Source organism: Dreissena polymorpha, chromosome 1, assembly GCF_020536995.1.
Source record: "Dreissena polymorpha isolate Duluth1 chromosome 1, UMN_Dpol_1.0, whole genome shotgun sequence".
NCBI classification, from domain to species: Eukaryota; Metazoa; Mollusca; class Bivalvia; order Myida; family Dreissenidae; genus Dreissena; species Dreissena polymorpha.
In genome coordinates, this window is record NC_068355.1 from 206,783,417 (window position 1) to 206,806,024 (window position 22,608).

Here is a 22,608-nt window from a genome sequence, read left to right on the forward strand (position 1 = left end):
GGATCACTGATTTTTTTTAATGGTTTTACTTGATTCGACGAACTATTCGGTGATTTGGAGCATGTATGGGACTTTAAGGGCATTATTTACCTTTATATAGCTCGCCAATATTAACCTTGCACCGGCCTTTATTTATGAAAACATTACAATACCGTTACGACGGATATTTATGTTTCTGTTGGGGAAGCCATTTAAATCGATTGAAGCGTTCTTCACGAAGTATAATGTTAGCGCCTCGTTAAAGTCGTGCAAACCGAGCAAGAACAACCCCAAATGTAAATATATGAAACAATTCAAGTGTTTTAATTTATAGTATTTGATTTCACGAATGCAAAGTCTTCGTTGTAAAGCTTTACATGTACTTTGCTTGAGTACAAACTTTAAACGAATATACTATTATCAATTGTATAAATTGTATTGGCTGTCATAACAGTTATTTTCTCAACTTATGAAGAGCACACGATTGATTAAGTCACTATCACTACAGAATAAATACAATACAATTTGATTGTTTAAATGTTCGTGGCGTTACTTTTACTGAAGCATAGGCCTATGTGTGTTGATATCAAATGCATTTACCAATGTTTATTTTTAAACACGCTTGTTTCCAACAAAATATGCACAGCCGACATTTACACATTAAATCTCGCGACAGCATCAATAATCGCGTACACAGAAACGATACGAAAACAAGTAGGACAAGTTTGTCTTTGTTACGATTCGTGACCGGGCCTTAAAGGTAACAATCATACTAAGTATCTTTTCAGTAATTTTATAACATAGTATATTGATAATATAGCACGACTAAAAAAGTTTATGTTAATTGTGTCCTTCAATTTTACAGTTTAATTAAAATAAACACATGATGAACAATGTCTAATATTATCCACAGGTGGTTAGCGTGTGGCTATGCTATTAATTAGTGAAAACATCATTTTGAATGATAAATAATCATATTATAACAAAAAATTATTTTTTCTGAAAAAAAATATTTCACTATCAAATATATATATAACAAGGTATGCAACTCAAAATCAGCCCAAAACGGGGTGCATCGCTTTAAACAGCCATATCTTCATCAATTTTGCAGCGATTTTCACGATCTCGGTCTTATTCAACGCAGAAATGAATTTCCTTTCTGGAAATGTATATGTCTTGCAATATTTTTACAAATGCTGGGTCAACTTTTAAGAAATAACACGATACACAACACGCATGACCCAGTTGACAGTGATCATGTATTCTTTATGAATGAAATCTCCAGTTGTAAAGACACACCTCCGCATTGGACCAATGAAATCACTCGTATGTTTAAAATGTCAGTTAGTTGAAATGTATGTAAACAAAGGTTTCAAACGGCGCTGGACAGTTAGTCTTGATGCAGAATGTAACGACAAGAACGGTAATAATGTTTTTTCATACGTTTTATTGAATTATGGTATCGAACTACATGAACTTTATAGGGAAGTTGCCCTTTACTCCGTGAAGATTTCAGTCTTAAAGTCAGCATGATCACTGTCAACTGGGTCATGCGTGTTGTGTATCGTGTTATTTCTTAAAAGTTGACCCAGCATTTGTAAAAATATTGCAAGACATATACATTTCCAGAAAGGAAATTCATTTCTGCGTTGAATAAGACCGAAATCGTGAAAATCGCTGCAAAATTGATAAAGATATGGCTGTTCAAAGCGATGCACCCCGTTTTGGGCTGATTTTGAGTTGCATACCTTGTTATATATATATTTGATAGTGAAATATTTTTTTTCAGAAAAGTTAATTTTTCGTTATAATATGATTATTTATCATTCAAAATGATGTTTTCACTAATTAATATCATAGCCACACGCTAACCACCTGTGATATTATCAGTTTGCATGCATTCATAAACAAACAAAAATAACTAGCCCTTCTGAATGGGTGTAAACTGTTAGAATGTATACACCAATCTGACTTAAATCAAACGCAAGCGAGAACGAAGTTTTAAGTGTTGTGAATTGAACTATGCGATTATAATAATTTTTTAGCAACACAGTATAGCGCGCATACTAAGATACAAAGTAATACTAAGCATTTAACGGTATTGTGTGTAAGTGACAGTAAAACGACCTTGAGTTTTTTACTAGTCCCGTCGGATAAGATTCTGTTTTTACTTGTCCTGACTTATATTTCGGTTGTCCAGGGACAATCATACCACCGTTGATGTCGAGTCATGTGGTCAAAACCATTCTGGGTTTCCCTTCTATTTTAAGCTCTGTTTGATTTTGTCAAATTTGGTTTAATTAATACATGAATCTGTTTTTTTTCCATACTTTCTCTAGCATTGTTTTGCATTAAGAGCTTTAACTATTTGCACCATGCATACATATTTGATGAAATCTCCTGCTTAAACCTGACGTTCTAAAAGTTTTCTGGGTTGAACTCAACCATCGATTCCATAAATCACACATGTCCTTACTCCGCGTTTCGACTGATTTCTGTGCAAATGCACATTTAGCATCCGTCATTATGCAACCAATTTGTTTTCTGTATCCGCGACGCGAAATCAACCGTGATAAACGAGTATTGTCAACAAGGTTTAATTGATTTAGAGTTCTTGACATGTTCTACAGAAAGAAGAAACGGCGTAAACATCGGCAATCCGATTCACTGACTACGATAAAATATTTCCTTTCTTCCGTAAGAAAATAAATGGATCAGCCATTTATTGAACATGCACTTATGAGATCTCCTTTTAAATGGCATAATTTAGAGACAGGCTTTTGGCAGAGACAGTCGTGTTTACAAATAAAACACATTTCCTACAGCACCTAATCAAATGTAACCCCTTTTACCGATCGGAAACATTGGATCATGTTTTTTGGAATATCCACGCAATTCCGAAATGTCTAGAAAAGATTCGCGGGCGAATTTTTGCGTTCGTCGTCTTCTCGGTCGGGCGGTCATTCGTTAGAAACACAGGTATGCAAACAGACAGACATAAACGAGTTTAAGCGTACATATATATATATATATATATATATATATATATATATATATATATATATATATATTCTACACTAATTTGTTAGCTGGAATGTAAATAAGTAAAACAGAAATGAAGACATTTCTTCCATTTTGACGAATGTTTGCATAATACAGATTACAGATTGTGTTTTGTATCGAACGTTTTAGCAAACGTTTTTCGGCGAAGCTGTATACGCCAGCTTTTCACCTTACCTGACCTTTGTAACTGTCCAATTAAATTCAAATAAAACTTCCCGCGGCTAGTTCAGAATGAATAGACTTCATTTATCCCATAGGCTGATTTGAGCATTCCACCAGAACATTGGAAACATGTCCGCGTCTTTGTAACACTGTTTTACTGCGTGTTCAGCATGAAACATTTTTATCTCTATCACTCAATCTCGACATCAATTTGTGCGTGCACCTTTTATTTTCATAGGCAACAGCGTTTTATACTTAAAGGCTATGTTCTCATATTTAGTACTGACTTCCATATTCTTGTCAACATGTTAACATGTTGAAGTATAAAGAGCAGTGGAAGCGTGGCCTCACTTTAATGCATTGCATTTCCACCCGCGAGGTATCACGGGTCAGTTTGCGGTTAGTGTGTGTTTTATTTACAGTCATAGCTGCTTCTTCGAATACGCTTATGTGCTGACCTAAGTTCGCGGCCAGTAAAATAATCGTTATATAATATAGACGCTATCCGTGAACTAGGTGAACTGGAATTTTCTTTAGACCAGAAAGATGTTAAATGAAAATATTCAGCGATATTATAATGGTTTGTCATTTATAGAATCTTAATGTGTTTTCAACAATACCATGATAAATATTATTTTTAATTATTTTAACAAGAATTATTCCACTATATTGACTAATGATTAAGCTTGAGCGCAATGATTCTCGATACTGTTAATAATCGAATCAAATAGCAATGCCCGACAAACCACTAAAACAGGTTTGTTCGAAGAACGCGCGTTTAAATATTTAAAATATGGACGGATACTTAGCGTGTGGCCGGTTGACTCATATGTTTAAATTTCACTTCCATTCTTCTTTTGTTTTTTCTGTTTCGTATCTATAGGTTTATTACCAGCAATACGTAATAATGTAAAATATGCCGCGAAAACTCCGCGTAACATCCCGTACAGCGTGCAGCTAAGCAATGCACAGAAAAAGATGTTCGCTATCCTTGATCTTATTTACCTTTCACAAACTCCAACTTCAATCAACGCCGTATATCTTTTTTTAAAGATAGTTCTTGTTATATATAAGGAAGAACGCGTTAAGGTCATTAGTTTGTTAGGTAAAGGACACAGTTGTAGACGAGTGGCTAGTGATCTTGGTGTAGGAAAAACTCAAATTCAGAGCATTTTAAAGCGTAAACATGAGATTATTGACGAATGCGAGGAGAACGTAAACTGTGAAAGTACGTTGAGTATCTGTCTGGAATCTTATTCTTGGATGTTTTCAGTCTTATATAAATATCAAATGTCATTTATTGTCCATTATTGTCAACTTTACTGGTTGTGTAGTAGTGATTCATGTATTTCATGTATAAATGTTTGCTATGTTATGTGTATTTTGTACTTTATTCTTTGTATACTTTCAGGCAATGTACGTATATATGTATGTCAATAGTTATTTATACAGTATATGATAAATTAAATAAATAATACAAACATAAGGGAATAGAAATACAACATGTAATAAATATACAAATGTAAAACAAAACTGTGTTTTCAATCCTTTATTTCATTATATATTCATAAGTATTCAAACATTTAAACAATAGAGTAAATACATAAATAAGGTACCTGTTAAAAAACTACTAGCATATTTTGCAAAGTTTCGATCGTACCTGCGAAAAAAGACCGTCTGTGAACAAAGACCACAACGACCAAATCCCTTGAGTGGTCTTTATTGACAGGTTGGACTGTATATATATATTTATATATATATATATATATATATATATATATATATATATATAAATGAAGACATTTCTTCCATTTTGACGAATGTTTGCATAATACAGATTGTGTTTTGTATCGAACGTTTTGGCATATAAAGGGATTTTTCTGTTTGCCTCTGTTTGATTTTTTACTTAGTTTCTACCAAATATAATTTGCTATGATAAAAACAAATAAAATTAAAGGCATTATTAGATCTAGTATTGAAAACGAGTAAAAAAAATGAACAAGCGAAATACACAGTTCGAGATTGATACAAATTATTGATCATAATGTGCACGCAATTCTTTATTCTGTACATAGTTATTTATTGAAAATAATTCACCAAAAAATGTAGTAAAAATTGTAACAATTTTAAATAACTGTTATTCTTTGGACAAATCTCTTATTGTAATTTCAATAAATTTTATGTTGCATGGTCAGTATGCATTAGTACATTTACTGACCATTATTTTGTACAGTTTATGTTGATCATTATTTTGTAAGACAGTTTATTGCAGCAATGCGGACATTGTTAGACAGTTTATTGCAGCAATGCGGACAATTATAGTCTTCTCATTCTTGTTTCATTCCGATCAAAGACTATAATGCCAACTAAATTAAATGTTCTAATTAAAAGACAACGTTAACACGACATATATGAGACGCGTTCTGAGAAAACGGGGCTTAATGCATTTGCGTAAAGTGTCATCCCAGATTAGCCTGTGCAATCCGCACCGGCTAATCAGGGACGACACTTTCCGCTTTTATGCTATTTTTCGTTTAAAGCAATTCTCTTCTACACGAAAATCCAGTTTAGGCGGAATGTGTCGTCCCTGATTAGCCTGTGCGGACTGCACACGCTAATCCTGGTTGGCACTTTACGCACATGCATTACGCCCCGTTTTCTCAGAACGCGACTCATATGCATACTAATTTGATGTCATTTTTACATCGCGGAATCATACGCGGGTTCTGAAGCTTCCATGTGCATTACGTTATTTTTTTGTATGCAGTCTAATAATGCATTGTTTTAAATCTATTCAAACTAGTTACAAGAAGCACGTTTGTTTGTTGATCTTTGACATTTTATATCTGACTTCTTAAGCACCTGATGAATATGAGCATGTATTATGTTATTTGTACATTGTGCGTCCTACTAATTTATAAATAAATTGAATATTTTATTATCGTACCTTCGCATTTAACATATTTTAAAATGAATAATTCTAAAAACTTTACCAAAAATTTAGTTGCAATTGTAAGGTTGCACTCACCTACATAATTAATACACTGATCCTTTGTCTTGGTGTTTGCAAGCTGTTTTATGAAAGAATTTCTTCGAAAAAATCGTACGTTTTCAAAACATTAGGCTTTGTCCGAATTTCCTGTTCTTGCAGACGTACCCTCACTGAGGTTTATTCGTTATAGAAAGCTATCCGCTTGTGGTGGTAGAATTATCAATAATACAGCTGCACATGCGCTGAATTTGAAACTGTATCTAGAATAGCACTTTGTATACAAATGCATTTGACTTTCAATGTTGAAATTGAGAATGGCCATTTCTTGTCATTTAAGTAACGCCATTGCTCGTGTTTGCCATCGTTCGTGTTCTTAGTGATGTCAGAATCCTATTTTCATTACAAAAATGATCTAATAGAATATCATGATATCATGAAAGAATAATATTAAATTTAAAGATTCATCTAATTTGCTTTGCTTGAAAACGGTGATATGTTTGTAAAAAAAATCAAATATGAATACAAACAAGACACCAAAATGTGCAACTGAATAAAAATACTATACAAGTTAAAAAAACCCGGACTATTCAAGAAGCATTCCAAAATATATATTTTCGTAAACGACATTAAATTCTTATATGCTAGTATCTCTTTGCCTTGTGCTTGCATCTTTAAATATAAAATGACTCTTTCTTACTGTACTATAATAAATGTAGTTATTCGTGCGCATATAAACTTAGGGGCCGTCATTTAGATGTCTTTGCAACGCTTAACTAATAAGTATATCCAAATGAAAACCTCTCAAAACAATTTATAATGCACGGAAGCCTACACAAGACGACTTTTGATATTTCCCTGAAGATTTAATTCAATTGGCAATGACGTACAAACTGGAATTGAATCAGCGTCGTTTGCAGGTTTACCAACCATTTAGGAAATGTGGACATTTTTACGAATACAGTATCAAGAGGATCATAGTAGAGTGTCGCAAACTCTTCATTTTACACGACCGGTAGTTTATTCAAATAATAATACATGATACGATATGCAATTATAATAGGATGTTCATGGGTCAACCTACTTTGTACACCAAGGCTAGTGATAAATGCACAGACATCTTAATATTAACCTGTCCGTTCGTGTTTCCGTCCGTTCGTACGAGATTGACCCCAAATGAAAAGTTTAGTAGATCATTAATGCTACCTAAAAAGCTGTGATAATATCAACACAACAACACCATCCGCACCTCTGTTTGACATTGAAATGAGCTTTTGGATTGAAACTAATTCAAATGGGCCAATTAAACAATACTGACTTGGCTTGCAGCGGGTGCATCAGCGTTAATGTGAAACAGTATCTTGTGTCAATATTTAGCCCGTTCGAGCATACTTTTGTTGAGACAGTCATTTAGTTTTCGCTCAGAATCACAGCGGACAGAGGCTGATTAATCTGTAATTTGGATCAGTTAACTAGCCCATAGTCATTGCATATTGCCAATGCATAATTAATAATGGCAATTCGTTATTTCTAGACACAGTTTGTGCCAAACACAAAAAAGTATATATTACGTGGTTTACGATTCATCACAGCTATATGGTTAGTTGGCATGATGGAATCGAAAAATAAGTGCATCTGATGCAAACATGTTTATTGAATGATAAGTGCTACAAGATTCATCACAGTTACATGGTTAGTTGGCATGATGGAAACATTTTGTTTGCAAAAAAAATCAGTTTCATCGAAAATATGATAGGCTTTAATGGTAAATGGACCAGGAAATAAGTCGTTCGGAATTATTTAAAATAAATGTTATACAACATACATAACATCAAATGTTTGTAAGAAATACACAGTTAAAAAAGGATCAAACCAAAACAAGTTAAACAAATTAAACCTAATAATAATTTCAAACATATACATGTATTTTTAACAATAATGAAAATGTGCAAGTTGTTAAACTATACATGAACAATTAATGTAACTGATCAGCTGAAGTGAAGTTTATTTGAATAAAATAAATCGTCCAAGAATATTACACTTGGCTTAAACGTAAAGCGTGTTGCTTGTGCAGGAGACTTAGCAGTTTATCGCAGCATTGCCGACACTTTATGTCTTGTTATTTAGATCGTAATCCTGAGAACATTTTCCTTGCGCTGTGTCAATGTACGTACGTATGTATGTATGTATGTATGTATGTATGTATGTATGTATGTATGTATGTATGTATGTATGTATGTATGTATGTATGTATGTATGTATGTATGTATGTATGTATGTATGTATGTATGTATGTATGTATGTATGTATGTATGTATGTATGTATGTATGTATGTATGTATGTATGTATGTATGTATGTATGTATGTATGTATGTATGTATGTATGTATGTATGTATGTATGTATGTATGTATGTATGTATGTATGTATGTATGTATGTATGTATGTATGTATGTATGTATGTATGTATGTATGTATGTATGTATGTATGTATGTATGTATGTATGTATGTATGTATGTCTGTATGTATGTATGTCTGTATGTATGTCTGTATGTATGTATGTATGTCTGTATGTATGTCTGTCTGTATGTATGTATGTCTGTCTGTATGTATGTATGTATCTGTCTGTATGTATGTATGTATGTCTATGTATGTATGTATGTATGTATGTCTGTATGTGTATGTATGTATGTCTGTATGTCTGTATGTGTATGTCTGTCTGTATGTCTGTATGTATGTATGTATGTATGTCTGTGTATGTCTGTCTGTGTGTATGTATGTATGTATGTATGTATGTATGTATGTATGTCTGTATGTATGTATGTCTGTGTGTATGTATGTGTCTGTCTGTATGTATGTATGTATGTGTATGTATGTCTGTATGTCTGTCTGTATGTATGTATGTATGTATGTATGTATGTATGTCTGTATGTATGTATGTATGTCTGTCTGTATGTCTGTCTGTATGTATGTCTGTCTGTATGTATGTCTGTATGTATGTATGTATGTCTGTCTGTATGTCTGTATGTATGTCTGTATGTCTGTCTGTCTGTCTGTATGTGTGTCTGTATGTCTGTCTGTATGTCTGTATGTATGTATGTCTGTCTGTATGTCTGTATGTATGTCTGTATGTATGTCTGTCTGTATGTATGTATGTATGTATGTATGTATGTATGTATGTATGTCTGTCTGTATGTATGTCTGTCTGTCTGTATGTCTGTATGTTGTAGTTGTTATGTGATGTCTGTCTGTTGTCTGTTTGTCTGTATGTTTATTTCTGTCGCGTATGTATGTGTATGTCTGTATGTTGCTGTCATGTTGTATGTATGTCTGTATGTCATGTCTGTCTGTGTCTGTTGTCTGTATGTATGTTGTCTGTCTTGTATGTATTATGTATGTCTGTATGTTGTCTGTTCTGTCTGTCTGTATGTCTGTCTGTATGTATGGTATGTAGTCTGTATGTAACGTCCGTACGTCTGTCTGTTTAACAGATATTCATTTGTGTCCTTAGCAGACAAGCAATTTTAAAGGGACTGATCCGTCTCAAAGATATACTACACCTAGTTTTAAAACGAAATCTTATCGATTTTTTATCATTGGATTAGTCGTGCCTAGCAGCATGTAGAAACCAATGTTTTTATGATTAATATTTTTCTTACATGTATGCTAAGTTCGTTCTGAATATATAGTTTATTAAGCTACATGTGTATCCTATCTCTTGATTAGGACCTCTCACCTTTGTAATTGCTTGTATTGAAAGCATTTTTATGATATGGATCTATGTCAAAAATAAATCGTCCATTGGTAAAGATATATCAGTGTATGGCCTTTTACAAAACTCACACACACAAACTAGTTAAGAACCGTAATCAAGATGGAAAACACGGTTGACGGTTAAAGTGCATGGGACCATTGTCAAATGCCAAACGTTTACCTTGCATATCCATATAATTTGACCAGTAGTATGGCCATATCTTTATTTCTTTACGTGAAATGGGACCAGCATAAGATCCATTATGATTCATGTGAACACATTCAGTTATTGGCCGTAAATATGATGTCATCAAAAATAAAATAAAAAAATATGTCAATCCGAATAAGAACTTCTTGATTTCATTGGAACGAGGCTTTAAAAGATGCTTCCGATAACCCTAGAAGTTTATAGTTGATCGGTTGAAGAAAAACAGACAAGGGCGAAGGCTTATCGATCAGAAGGGATTATTTTGTGTGCATATTATGTAAAGAAGGAAATATTTGTAAATCTGACATTTTGAGCTAACATTTTAGAATGTCTTTGTATGGACTTAATATAAATAATCACATCATGTTTTAAAATGTAATGCGAATCAGTTAAACTGACATACACAAGATTGATATATCGACTTCTTAAACACAAATTAGCAAACACAAGATATTGGTGTTGTTGTTAAATGTAAAATGCAAGTTACACAAGTGATGAAAATAAGGTGTAAATAAATTAATAATCTGTTCGAGTTTTTTTTTACGTATCAAATATTAAAAACTTGAAATAAATTTTGCTTAAATGGTATAATAACCTAAATATTCACAAACATATTAACATGTTGCTTGCCCAAAAAGCATCCAAAAACCGTGATACATGAGAATAATACTTTGAAGAAAAGATTTCTAGGTCGGTGAATGTTATACAATATTAATGGTATTTTACTACACATCAATTTTGCGACGCGGCAAAAATTATGAGACAATTTACGCCTTTCAGACAAATATAAGACTTAATAAACTTCAGAAAAATATTCACCCACTTTTCTTTCATTTAAGGAAAAAACCTCATTGTAGATAGTAAGACCACGTCTTTACAAATAAACTGGAGTTCAGGAGCAAGGAGAAGCCTCTCACACTAGAAACACTAAGACTTACACAATATTTTTTTTTCAAACTTACTAGTATTTGAAATAAATAATTATTATAATTATGGCGACAATAAACGCACAAACGGACGGAGGACATAAGCGAAACTGCATGAAGCCATTTTCCATACAAAACGACTGATATTTTGTTGTTGTATTCCACAAAACTATGAACTTCCTTCGAAATTGAAGTTTCAAAAATGTATTGCATTGGTCAACCATTAATTATCTTATGAACTATAGAACCTAGAATTTAAATGCTAACTTACAGTCTTATCACTTTTATAATAAATAGAATACAATAGGTAAGTGTTGATTATAGATCAGGCTCGTGCTTTTTGTTTTCTAAGCCTCGCATGATAAACCTGATCTTTAATCAACACTAATCTATTATTCTATTTATCCAACTTTTTATTCAGTAAACCTTTTTATTTAAACAACATAAGTTTAACTGGATAATTTCGCTGGATTTATGACGTCATTTTGTCGACAAAAATGACGTCATTTCGTGCTGTGGTTTATAGCAGAAATTTAATCAACGGGGCTTTAATCAACCGAATTCGTTGTAAAAGTGGAATAATATGAACTTATTTGATTTGGAACATAGGTGTAAAACATTATATTATATAATTAAGTATATATCTAAAGCGCATGAGTATAAAATATGTAAAAACACTTACCCAAGCTGCTATTATTCATAATACGTTGATATGTGTAATATAATTGTGAAAATATACCTACTAATTAATTGCAAAGTTAATATTAATATATCGGGCGCAAGAGAGCTTTTACAATATAAAATATTTAGACTACAATCCATATACATGCACTGCAATAACATCGACGTGCACTTATTAGTCATTTACAAAACTGTGTTTAAATAATACAGAATACCCTCTCAGAAAACTTAGGAATCAAACATTAAATACATGACAATACATTAATATATAATATTAACACATAATACGTAATTCTAACACATATACTATACAAAAGTAGTAAACACAACACTATATTACCAATGTAATTGATAAGCATACTAATGCTCTATATTTACAAATTTAATATGACATTCTCATAAATTAATTCCTGTTCATATAAATCAAACGTGTTATGTTCTTTTTTACTCAATACCTTCTGTAAATAAAAAAAATACCCAAACAGCTATGCAATATCAGAGAAAGATATGGGTTTATTGTCTGATTATGATACTAGCCTCATATTCAACCGACTTTAACACTTGCGTGTTGTCTGCAACGGCTAAGACCTGATTCAAAAAGGCTCAGTTAACAGTATATTCGGTTTGATATGTGATTTAAAAATATAAATGGCAGGAGAAACAATTTGTGGCCGCCGTAAGCTGTATGTCGTAAACATAAAACGGGGACCCTTAATTCCTCTGAAAACACATCTATTTAGTATCTTCGTGTGACCAAATTGCAATTTTAGTTTGAAGTTTCTTACTTTCATCTTTACACATTTCTAGCATACATTTGAGTACGGATTCACATTTGATTTGAAAATGTTGATACGCATTTTTTTCATCCGTCTCTGTCCCTTCGAGAAATATGCCATAGATCGTGCAATATTTTGCAAAATTTCTTTCAGACGCCAAAATAGCTGGTATTTTCATATTAACGATTGCCTTCAGTTCAGATACATCCTTTTTAAAATTTTTAGAAATGATTTGCAATGAACTTGTGCTGATTCCAAGTTGATTCGCATATAAACACGATATCTCCATTAATGGCCTTAGCTTAGGCATTTCACCTGTTTCGTGCTTCGCGAAGGACGCAACGGATTTTGCAGCGTCAGGGATTTGTTTCCGTAAAACTTCAACCTTTTTCTCAAGTATGTCTTCGCTGTGATCTGTTAAAGAAAGAATCATCGCATCGCGTTTTAAATCAGAAACAGTTTCAACAAACGACATTTGCATTTTCTTGAAGTCAAACTGGTCAGCTCTATGACTGTTGATCAAAAACACTTTAGGAGTCCTTATTTCTGCCTGTCCAAGACATTCAATAATATTCTTCATAATTCTCCTTGCAATCGATGTGCGGTCTCCTGCATTTAATTCTGTTCGTCGTTCTTGCTTGAAGTTTTCAAAGTCGTTGTCGATGTGTGTTCGAATGAAGAACAAGTGTATGTTTGTAATGGATGCTACGATGTTTTTTGCACAACTCTTTCTATCCACTACAAGTGCACTTTCACCAACTACAGAACTGGTTTATAAGTAGGTCTTCCAAAATGTGTCACATCAAAGTTATATACATGTATCAGTATCGTTGTGGCAACACGCTTTAAATCTCCTTATATTCAATAAACACAAGTCGGTTTCCGAAAAACGTGAACTTGAAACAAGGAGCAGGAAATCGTACTTCTTAAAATCGACAGTTTCAAAATAGGTGTCTCGCGGGAAATTAAGCGTTCCAACACCAGGTAGATCCCATAGTTTTAGGTTTGGATTTTCTGGATGGGGATAGCACGTAACCTCGGTTGTTGTTTCCGTACATCCAGTCAAAGCGGCACCTTTATCATCCGCTTTCAGACCTCTTAAGGAATTGATCAACGTCGATTTACCTGTTCCAGCTGAACCTGCTACGGCTATGTTAATAGTCGGTTGTTTCCAGTTCCATGCTTCTAGTTTCTGAATAAGTGCGTTGTAACCGCATTGTTCCATAATTTTCTCAAACTCATCTCTCTCTGCATCTGTTATCTGATATTTATTAAGATAAACTGTGCAGGCTATAATACAATTGACGAGAAGTTATGTGTGAGCTAGGAGATACGAATGCAAGGGTAACTGTATGTTATGCAGAAAAATAATTGTCATGTATGGAATAAAATGAATAATGCAGGGATAATTAAAAATGACCTTAAGGTCGAATTACAATTTGCAGTCGGTTGCTTATAATAATTAACATTTTCAGTAAATGATTATGACGATCGACTCTATTTGCATATTATTATTATACAGAAACATTGAAATAAAACGCTACGTCCAATTACTCAGTTGGGTCTTATACTTAAACGCAATACGGACATTTACTCCTATAGAGGTCATTATGTCATTGGCGTAATAGTTGTTTGAAAGTAAAGTTATCCCGGAAATATGTGAGTACAAATTTTTCGAAATTTCAGTTAATAAAGACCACAAACTTTCGTGTTTGAGAACAGACCAAATTCATCTGAGTTACAGACAATTGTCAGGGAATATGTATATTAAGTAGTTATGATATTCACTGATATTATATGATATGCAATGATCCAATGGTGGCTTTTTGACAAAAGGGTTAACAAAAATGTCAATAAATCCATACAAAGCTTATTTTTATTGAACCCCTAAGAGTCATAGTTTACCATGGCGAAAGTCATATTTTAAGTTTAAGAAGTTATATATGGAATGATCACATGCAAAATTATAAAAGTCGCTTCTTAAGTTGGTGATTTTGGCCACCATAATCATATATAATTTTGTTTATTGCCAACATACAATTTATCTATTACATGTCAATCAAAGTTCGTTTACAATCAATTACATTGGTTAAAACAAATAATAATATCACAGAAAAATGTGATAGCCTTACTGGAATAGTGGAAAAATAAAGAAACATGAGAATTATGTATATATAATTTACCAAGATGAAAAAATTATGTAAACGTTTACATACTGTTACAGAGAATGTTCTTACCGATATTTCGTTGATCCAGTCACTGCCCAGTTGTGTAGTATCTGTAGAATTGTACAGGCTATCAAAACGTAACCAAGGAATGAAACAGACTAAGTAACCATATACGTTCCAAAGTAAATGTTAGATAAATATATATAATTTATATAATTATTCATATACATAACTCAAGAAAAATAATTTAAAGTAATTAATAAACGGTATATTTTGCATTATTTGCTTTGTATGGTATAAGCGTCCTCTGCTACCGGACGGTACATTAGGTTTAATCTCCGTCCGTGAAGTTTGTCTGTCTTTCTGTCCGTCCGTGCGTCCTAAAAAGTTTTTTTGTATGTTTTTTTTAAGCAACGTGGTATCCTTATAAAGGATCAAGTATAGTTTATATACGATTCATTATCTCAAGAAGCAACAGGCCATGTCACCGTTTCTAGAAATGGAAACAACTTACTATTGTAATAAATTAAAACGTACACAAGATATGGTATACACGTTAAACTATAGGGTTATCTTTCTGTCAATCCATTCATCTAATCATCCATCGGTCTGTCTGTTCGTATGAAATTCTGAAATAACTTGAAATTTATGTAATATAAATCTAGGTGACGCAATTAAAAAAAGTATCGAAGTTACTTGACAGCAAGCTGGTATACGTATAAGGGGCAATGGGAAGAATATCCACGACCTTTCGTTTTTTTAACCAGAGGTTAAAAGTGAGGTCACTGTTGTACTTATAAAATAAACACAATCGTAATTTTGTAATTACTCAAGTACAGATGATAATATCATCAAAATGGTTAACACAAATGGGAATATGTGTATATTTCGTCTGTCTGTCTTTCAGTCCCTCTGGGCGTAATGAGGACATGATTATGAAGCATGACCATGCGTGCATATTTGAAATGCCAGGCGACTGAAACTAACAATATAATAATAATGAATACTTCAAACTATATACAAAACATGATAATGATTATCATGAAAATTTCAAATTTCTAAAAATGTGAAATATTCAAACTGTTTTGACAAACAGCGTGGATTTAGTAATGGATCGATTCGGAAGTACAGATAAAAAGCCACATAAAAGATATAATTCACACACTTAAATTGCTAGGGGGTTGCAACAGTATGGGACTGATGAATTGCCTGTAAAATATTTTTTTTGTTTGTGTTTTTTTGGAAGCATTCAATAAACTAATCTTTTGAATTTGCATTGAAATATAACTTAAGGTAGCGCACCCGTAATGAGCACCTTTCCAAATATAATCTAATGTATTATTTTCTTAATCAACATCATTTCACTGAACTACACAATGTACATGCAAATGTTTAGGTAGGCTTTCCATGCTTTAAAAAAATATACTTATTTTTTCAAAAACACCCCCACGCTCGGCTTTTGTCCAGTTTATTTGCACCCCTGGGGTAAATGAAAGTTCCATAAATCATCCAGATTTCCAAATATGGGCATGCAGTTTGTGTGTACAGATGCAGTAAAGGTGTTTTAAGTTTAAACAAGATGAAATAAGTATTCTTTTACAGACATGTATTTTTTATAACTTGTTATCTATGGAAGGGCGCCATGAAATGTAAGTGGTTGCAGCCAAGTAGAAATTGGGTTGGTTAAAAACAAAGTATCATAAAATTCAAAATAGTATCATTTAAGTAATATTTTGAACTTAGTTTTTATAGATACACTATATACAGCAAAAATACCAAGAAATAGAAAGATTTACCGTTTACTTTTTGAAATAAAAATAAAAATGCAACATGCATGATTCGTATTTTCAGCAGTAAATCATCCAATTTAGCCATAACGTTTTAATTTTAAAAATTGAAGAATGTGCATAACAAATGCAACATATTTTACAATAAACATAGCTTATATGCTATATTAAATCAAATTACGTTAGAAAAGATATAAAACGCGTCGCAAAAAGTATGCATTGTCGGCAGAGGTCGAACCTGCGCCGGAAGATCACACAATATTTCTAGTCTATCGCCTTAACCACTTGACCACAACAACTTCACATTAGTACCTGCTTAATTTAGATATGCATACGTAAACAGGTAAAAAAAAGGTCTTTGACCTTTGAAGAAATTGCGGGAATATAATTACGGACGCGCTACCTTAAAACTCATTCGGAGACCATCGAAAGCCATCGAAGAAAAATGTATAGCTAATGGTACTGCCTAAAACAAAATAATCAAACCTCTTTCGAAAAAAGTCGAAGCGCCATCTACTTGATATCTTCTTGATAGAGTTGAGTCAATCCCTGTCTTCGACCATCACAGTTTCCTGTCATTAGACAGGGTAACTCAATTATATGCATTGATCAAGTATGCTCAGTCTTGTTTAAATTGTATTTAACCAATCACCAGTCAAAATTTAAATCTCAAATTTGTATACATCAATAAGAAACAATTAAGTGAAATAGCAACACCAACAATCAAGAAAACAAAACTCCAATGTAAGTGTTATAAATAAATTAAGTTATACAGGGAGCGAAATTATACAGTATAAACACATTATCTTCCCTACATGAACATTTTCAATGAATGATTTTTTTTTATATTCGTTATAAATGTGAACACACATTGCTGGGCTTTATCGTAATAAACAATTATAAAAGGTACTAAATATCCTGATACGTAAGGGTACATAAACCAATCACTTTGATCTCGTTGATGATTATAGACGTTTTCCGAAGTAAATTGCTATTCGTTATTTTATGTCGTCTAACCACTCTATGAATTAACTGGAAAAAAATAAATGCACTAGTATTGTACACCTTTTTAGACCAATTATTGAAATTTGAAACATTAAATGAACATATTACTCAGTCAGATCTATCATTTTAAACAGCTGTTTCATGTACATAGTTATGTATTCTATAATACGTGTTAACAAGTCAACTCAATATTGTTAGCTCATTTAATTATTTTCTTTTGATAATAATTTATTATATATTTTATGTAAGTGCATACCGTCTGATGGTGGGACCTCGCTCAATTTCTTCTCCGCTTCTTTCCGGTATTTACTGAACATTATTCCGGTTAACTTTAAGTAATATAGAAAACGTTTATATGAATGCCCCACGCATTTATATTAATACAATAATCATGATGGCATTTTAAAAATGAAGACATTTAAGCAATGGAAATTTTTCTATAGTCAACAATGCATCACATGTAACAGAGCTTGCATGTTGTGTTTGCGTGATATTTTTTCCATACATATTAATACAAAAAATTGTGACAACTGTCAAATTAACGGAATGCCTAAAAACAATTACTGTTTTGAAAGCAACACAACATTAGAAAAAGCTGGAATACCAATTTGGAGCATCATGTCAATATTCAGCTTTTAGATGTAAATTACATTGAAATGGGATCAAACACAAGTGCGTAAAACGATGACTGTAAAGCAAATAGTATTCGCCGGACACGGACACATTTGTGTGAGTCATCTCAACAACGAAGTCAAATGTGCAACGAAGTTCAAGACAGAAGTCTAATATGAGGCATATCAATAATCTCGATTTTTACATTAAACAAACCTGCCATATTGATTTTAATGCACGAAATTGCAGGTCTGCGTAAATAAATGGATTTAACGTACACACATTTCTGAGACATTCCTCACATCAATTACAGTTAGTTCCAGAATGTTACAAAAATACAAGCATTTTGGCACAAGGTTCTTGTGAAATAAGTTTCTTCAGAATATGTTTTAAATAAATTTCGTTAATTGTTTTAATTTACAAATATTGTAAAAGACAACATGGTAATCTTAAGGTCATCGGGGTAAGCCATCTGTAATCAGTCAAAGCTCAGCGTCCGTCGGCGTGCATGACGCAATACGGCTTCAAGATCATTTAGGGTGTTACCAATCTTTAACTCACATTCTGGCTCATTCTCGATGAGACTTGGTTTCCATATTCATTTGAAAAAAAAATACTATAAGAAAAACAAAACTGGAATCGCAACTTAGCACCTCTTCTCAACTGGAAACTGTATATAATAATTAAATGAACATTATTTATTATTTTAATACAAAAATAATTTTATATTGAAAAAGATATAGAAAACATAATTAAGATCTATATCATTACAAGCATCTCTTGAAGGGACTTTGTTAATATTTGAACATGAATCTAGCTTTCGTGTTATGATTATTCCAATTAACATTGATGTTTAAAAGTTGTGGTAATGGGATTATTGTTGCTAGAAATGTAAATATTTTATTCACGTCATCCATAGTAGCCACATAACTCTACTTTTGTCGGTATTGAAACCTCCATGTGCCGTTACTTTGCTCAAAGTAAAACGTATTCCTTACGTTAATAATGAAACAGATTTTACAACGTTGGTTTGGCTTATCAAACCTGTTATTGAAAACAACCCCTATTCATGAAAAGGAAGTATATTATTTGCACAAAATTGGTTTACCTCTTTAGATCCTTTGAGTTTATGCAATTATCTAACCGAGTTGAGCGGAAATAAAATAACACAATTTGAAAGCAATATCAAACTCAATCATGTGGAATGGATCGAACATAAAATTGAGCTCCCCATTGAAATCCTTTGTGTCAAATATTGTCAATCAAATAACCATATTGTTTGGTATTCACGTATGTTCATTATCTACCCTTGAGTTGAAACAAATACCATAAGGATAGTTAAGATAGTTTAAATTGGGTTATACCATTTCTAACCTAATGATCAACGTTAAATGTTTCATAAATAACTTCATTGTATAACTCGTTGTGCAGATGTCGTGTCGGGCAATTAAAATTAAAACCATTTGAATTGCTTTTATAACATGTTTTACACTCAAATCAGTACACACAGTTCCTTAATTGGAATGGAATCAAATTACAAGTAAAGTTATAGTCCAATGACGAATATTGCGTTTTGTAGTCATTAAAAAACATTAAATTACTTACATTGAAAATGGATAATCAATATAAACACGCCTTTACAAATTTCATAACGCCAATATGAAATACTGATCGTTTTTAATTTAAAATAAATCGATTAAACGAGATCTTATAGAAAAGGCCTTTGTAGTAACGAAAGCAAACTTAATGCCGTATTGCATCAGGCTTAACCTTGAAGCGGTATTGAACTAAGTTTGATATATTAGCTGTATTGCATCATGCCTATGAAGCAATATAGCATTAGGGTTGATCTTGAAACCATATTGCGTCAGATTTTATTTTGAAGCCGTATTGCTCAACATAGAAGTAGTTTCAAAAATCCTACTCCCAGTCATTTAACATGTTTTCTTGCATAAAAATGTACAACAATATTACAAATATGTCCCTTTTGCGCACATTAAAACAAATTCAATAGTACGATTTGCTAGCAGAATAATTATATTAACCCAAATTTTAAACACGTCAAATGTTCCATAAAATTGGAAAACGCCGAGATATTCCGAATTTGAACATATTTAAATTTATTTAACGCAACCAATTTTATGCGTGCACACCACAATCTACCAGTAAACCAATAGCAACGATAACACTGTCGTAAGAAAATGTCCTTATTCCAATATAACTGTTATACGCTACAAACTTTCAACTGCCATCATAAGAACAGACCATCAGGCACTCGGGTTAAAAATGGCAATAACGAGTCCCTTTACTTTGCCTTAATCGTGAACTGAAAACTTCGGCTAGATAACGTTTATGTTATCAAGGGTGTTGTTTTGAGCAGATCTCAAGGTTGAACGTGATTTTACAGACTCATTGTTTCACATGGTATTTGCCTTTACCACGGAAAACTTAGAGCTTTACGTATGTACATGTACTTATAAAATCTCTAAGCATTCAAGAAGAACTAAATCAAGAAGCGGTCTTGAACACAGCTTGATCTAGAAGCCGTATTGCACCAGGCTTGAACTTGTAGCCGTATTGCATCCTGTTTGATCATGGAGCCGTAATTCATCAGACTTGCTCTTGAAGCCGCGTTGCATCAAGGTTGATCTAAGTATCTTGAACTCGAATCGCATAAGAGTTGATCTTGAGGCCGTATGGCATCAATCGTCATCTTTTGTCCGTATTGCGTTTGGCTTGATCTTTGAATCGTTTTGCATCAGTTTTCCACTCGAAGTCGTGCTGCATCAGACTTGATTTTGAAGCCGTATTGCACCAGGCTTGACGTTGAAGCCGAATTTCACCAGGTTTAAACTTGAATTCGTTTTGCAGTTAGCTTGATCTAGTCGTAAATTAATATTCTATTATTGATTGTTTGTTTTCTTAGTCGACTCGACATTTGCAGTTATTTGAGATGCTCGGTTGATTTATATTTTACAGCAACTCTCAAAAATTGATTGTGCTAGTTTAATAACATTAAAATGCATTTGTCTAGTTTGAATATCAGATATTCGTAAAATGTCCACATTTACTATTAAATTCGGGAGTTCGACCATTAACCTGGGTGTTCAAAACGAGTTGTAATTAAGCGCGCTATCAGAGTTGGCCATTATGGGAAGTAACAAACAAGACCTGCCTTCATTATGGCTGAATGTTTACAACGTATGTTTCATTTTAACATGGACTAAGTTTTCCAGATCGGCCGTAAAATGTTATACCCAATTTGTTTTCAACGCAAAACATAAAACATTATGTTGAATGTAAACAAGTAGGAATGAAAAATAAGAATGTTTAATAAGCTTGTTCCTTGTTCAACGGCAGTTTAAGCAACCGGGTACTTAGAGCTTAATCGATACTTAAAGTTCAACATTGGAAAACGTCAGCTGTTCACATTTTTTAAATTTAATTAGACTATATAGCGTTTTACAATTCAGTTGAATGCAAAACAAAAACACTAACCGTTTATGGCGACGTGTTTCCCTTCCGGAGGTCCGGCTACAGCTAATCAAAATAAGTAATTCAAATAAATACGAACGTCTTCATCCTGTGAATAAACTTCATCCTTTTCTACCGTGAGTCACATTTAAATGTCTTTGACTGGCTAAAATAAACTTGAAACCGGATACGAAATTTGACAATAAGAAACGACACTCCATTTTCAACTACGACACGCTCTATATGACGCTTTGAATGATACATTGCGGATCTGGATTTTCTCGATTGGTTAATAAATTTATTTATTATGAATGTTGTGTTGAGGGGACAAGCTTATTATCATGGGTTTTACATGTTCATAACAGATAACACAGCCTGTACCAAGGTAATCCTCACGCAGTGTAAAGATTGCTCAAAGTGGCGAATTATGCTATTATTTTTATGTGTTCAACGCCCGCCTATATTTAGTCACTGACATAATATTTTGCTGTTAAGCGTCTAAATATGGTTTTGACAGTCACTTTATAATGCCACTTCATTAAAATGTATCTGATCATCATCATCATCATCATCATCATCATCATCATCATCATCATCACCATCATCATCATCATCATCATCATCATCATCATCATCATCATCATCATCATCATCATCATCATCATCATCATCATCATCATCATCATCATCATCATCAGCATCATCATCATCATCATCATCCTCAACAACAAAATCATCATCATCATTATCATCATCATCATCAAGTTGAACGGTACTGCCAAGGGGGGGGATAAAGACGATGCAGTAGGTCCAGTCAGGTCTATTGTGGGCTGCTGGGAGTAGCGTAGCCATAGATAGGGACGTCATTTTTTTACTTGCTTTTCTTTTGATGATCTCTACGGCGACCGCTTTTCAGCGTGCCCTTTAAAACAGTCAGGCACAAAGAGTCGTGCCTGGTGATGTTACCAAACCAAGCCAGCTTTTGTCGTGTTACTGTCGCCAGGAGGGGTTCTTGTTCGCCAAC

At 33.0% G+C, this 22,608-nt stretch overlaps 1 long non-coding RNA gene across 1 annotated transcript; it reads right to left on the reverse strand.

The window, feature by feature from the left end:
• Positions 1-13,259: 13,259 nt before the first annotated feature.
• Positions 13,260-21,715, reverse strand: LOC127867868 (uncharacterized). The gene is made up of 5 exons (XR_008043775.1): positions 21,609-21,715; positions 17,755-17,827; positions 16,980-17,065; positions 14,776-14,816; positions 13,260-13,799 (listed from the first exon to the last, which is right to left on the reverse strand). It is a non-coding gene; the product is annotated as an uncharacterized LOC127867868 (long non-coding RNA).
• Positions 21,716-22,608: the final 893 nt, after the last annotated feature.